The sequence below is a fragment of the Tamandua tetradactyla genome, chromosome 7 (genome assembly GCF_023851605.1).
Source record: "Tamandua tetradactyla isolate mTamTet1 chromosome 7, mTamTet1.pri, whole genome shotgun sequence".
Taxonomy (NCBI): Eukaryota; Metazoa; Chordata; class Mammalia; order Pilosa; family Myrmecophagidae; genus Tamandua; species Tamandua tetradactyla.
In genome coordinates, this window is record NC_135333.1 from 7,711,063 (window position 1) to 7,714,563 (window position 3,501).

The following is a 3,501-nucleotide window of genomic DNA, read 5'->3' on the forward strand; positions in this document are numbered from 1 at the left end:
GATAGGAAAAGTGAGTGTAGGCGAGTTAGGGCAGAACACTAGGTGTTCTAGGGCAGAACACACACTCACAGGGAACATGAGGCACATGTGCCAAATAATTGCCACCTGGGTAATTTATCTGGCCATCCAGACTGTGTCCTTCCTTCACTCCCACTGAAATCTGAGCATGCCAGAGTGATTGTCTGAAGTTGTATGTATCCCTGAAAACCATGTTCTTGAAGCTACTCCATTCCTGTGAGTGTAAACCAATTATGGGTGAAACCTTTGATTAGGCTATTTCAGTTAGTGCCCCAGGTGGGTCTTAATCCTGTAAAACACACAGAAGTACAGAGAGAAAGATTCAGAAGCTCAGAGAGAAAGCCACTGAAACAAAGAGAAAGCCACTGAAGCCACAAGCTGTGAAACCCAGAAGAGAGGGAGAGACCAGCAGATGCCACCACGTGCCGTGCCATGTGACAGAGATCCTGGATCGCTGGCAGCCTTTCTTCAGGAGAAGGCATTGGCTTGATGATGCCTTGATTTGGACATTTTCACAGCCTCAGAACTGTAAGTCTGTTAAAAGCCAGGCCATTTCTGATACATGCGTATCATTAGCTTCAGCAAACTAAAACACAGAGCAATAGCAAACAGCCGCTCCCTTGCTTGAGTGGACTGTGCAAACAGAGGTTGTGGGCAATCTAAGTGGGGGTGTCAGCCTTGGAATTGAGAATGCAAGTGATTTGAGGAAGTAAACCCCACAAAAGGAGCTGACAAACTTAATGAACTTAAATCCAAGGGCACAAAGTTAATGGAACAATAAGAACAGGATTTTAAAATAAACAATTTTTTAAAAGAAATGAAGATATCAAATCTATAAAGCAAGAACAGGTGGTTATGAAATAAGAACATGTGGCTCTGAAGAAGGATTATCTCAATATCATGGAAACAGAAAATAAAATTTTGCGGCAACAGATTCTTCATTAGCAACACTTTAGGCACGAACATGAGAGAGGGATCTCTTTCAAGTACTGAGATAACATAATTTAAACGTATAATTGTATATCTAGGCAAGCAATCATTTAAGAGTGGAAATGAAATAGAGATATCTTTTTACTTATTTAATTATTATTTGGAATTTTTTTCCTAGAGCACCAAATATTGCCACAATTAGTTCAATTTTCTGTGAATTTATCTTATTTTAAAGTACTTTTCTTTATTACCTCTTTAGATTGTTGCAGCATGCAAGAGGCTTGTGAAAGGTCAATAAAATATTATTATTGCTACTACTACTACTTTAACTGGAAGAAAGGATTTTTAATCCATATAAGGTTTTAAAAATTTTATCACTTAAGGGGCTATCATGTTGATGTAAACATCCCTTGAAAAAGCCTCTCTTGAGTTGTAGCTAATAAAAGGACAAATTCAACTTGCTTTGAACTCTGGATGGCAGTAGAGATTGGAGAACAACTCCACAAATGCTGAATTGAAGAAACAGAAAAATTTCAGGTAGAAGTCCATCCCAGACCACTGGTCAGTTCCTATTTTCCCTTTCTCACTTGGTCCTGCGTGGCTTAGGAGCCACACAGAGGTAGTATGGCCCCAGGTCCCTCTCATGGTGGACAGAGGCTGTAGACTGAATAACAGCAGTGGGTTAAACATCTAACAGCACATTAGAAGAATAACATGCCATGATCAAGTGGGCCTTAACCTAGTTAAGCAAGGGCTGCTTAACATAAGAAAATCAATTAATGTAGTATATCACATCAACAAAATGAAGGGGAAAAAATGCATGGTCATCTCAGGTGGTGCAGAAAAGGTATTTGACAAAATCTAGCATCCTTTCTTGAGAAAAGCACTTCGAATGATGTCCTCAACATGATAAAGGGCATATATGAAAAACCCACAGCTAACATCATACTCAATGGTGAAAGAGTGAGAACTTTCCCTTCTAAGATCTGGAATAAGACAAGGATGTACACTGTCACCACTGTTACTCAGCATTGTATTGGAAATTCTAGCCAGAGCAGTTAGGCAAGAAAAAGAAATAAAAGGCACTGGGCTCTTTGACTCTCAGCAGGGCATGATGGTGGTTGGCAAAAACATGTGCCTTACAAAAGGTGGCAAAAAAAGGAGCCAAGAAGAAAGTGTTTGATCCGTTTTCTAAGAAAGATTGGTATGATGTGAAAGAACCAGCAATGTTTAATATAAGAAATATTGGGAAAACAGTAGTTACAAGGACTCAAGCAACCAAAACTGCATCTGATGGCTTTTAAGGGTCATGTTTTCGAAGTGGGCCTTGCTGATCTGCAGAATGATGAAGTTACATTTAGAAAATTCAAGCTAATTACTGCGAATGTGCAGGGCCAAAACTGCCAAACTAACTTCCATGGCATGGATCTTACCTGTGACAAAATGTGTTTCATCGTCAAAAAATGGCAGGCCATGATTGAAGCTCATGTTGGTGTCAAAACTACTGATGGTTATTTGCTTCATCTGTTCTGTGTCGCAACAATCAGATTCGGAAGACCTCTTATGCTCAGCACCAACAGGTCCATCAAATTCAAAACATGATGAAAATCATGACCTGAGAGATGCAGACAAATGACTTGATAATAAGTTGATTCCAGACAGCATTGGAAAAGACATAGAAAAGGCTTGCCAATCTATCTATCCTCTCCGTGATGTGTTTGTTAAGAAAGTAAAAGTGCTGAAGAAGCCCAAGTTTGAATTGGGAAAATTCATGGAGCTTCATGGTAAAGGTAGGAGTTCTGGAAAAGCAACTGGAGATGAGAAGGTGCTAAAGTGGAATGAGCTGATAGATATCAGCCACCAGTCCAAGAATCTGTTTAAAATTCAGACTTTTAAAAGTAACAAATAAAAAGTCTTATTTGTGGAAAAAAAAAAACTCATTAGAAGGATATAAGTAAAACTTTCACTATTTGAAGATAGCATGATCCTATATATAGGAAGTCTTGAAAAATCAACAACAAAACTACTAGAGCTAATAAATAAATTCAGCAAAATAGTGAAGTACAAGATGAGCATGCAAAAATCAGTTGTGCGTCTATACACTAGCAATGAGAAAGCTGAGGAGGTAATCAAGAAAAAATTTCCACTTAAAATAGCAACTAAAATAATAAAATATCCAGGAATAAATTTAACCAAGAATGTAAAATTTTCATTTTTGTAAATGTTTTGTAGTTTTCTACATAAGTAAGAAAACTTATATAAGTATTTTCTGTATACACAGAAAACTACAAAACATTTCTAAAACAAATCAGAGAAGACTTAAATAAGTGGAAGACATTCTGTGTTCATGGATTGGAAGAATAAATATTGTTAAGATGTCAATTCTACCTAAAATAATTTACAGATTTATCACAATCCCAATCAAAATTCCAACAGCCTACTTTGCAGAAATGGAAAAGCCAATTATGGAATTTATTTGGAAGAGTGAGGGGCCCCAAATAGCCAATGACATCTTTAAAAATAAGAATGAAATTGACAGACTCACACTTCCTG

General features: G+C 37.5%; 1 pseudogene; it reads left to right on the forward strand.

Moving 5' to 3' along the window:
- The first annotated feature begins 2,062 nt into the window (after window positions 1-2,062).
- On the forward strand, window positions 2,063-2,829 carry LOC143689472 (small ribosomal subunit protein eS1 pseudogene; annotated as a pseudogene).
- The last annotated feature ends 672 nt before the right edge of the window (window positions 2,830-3,501 follow it).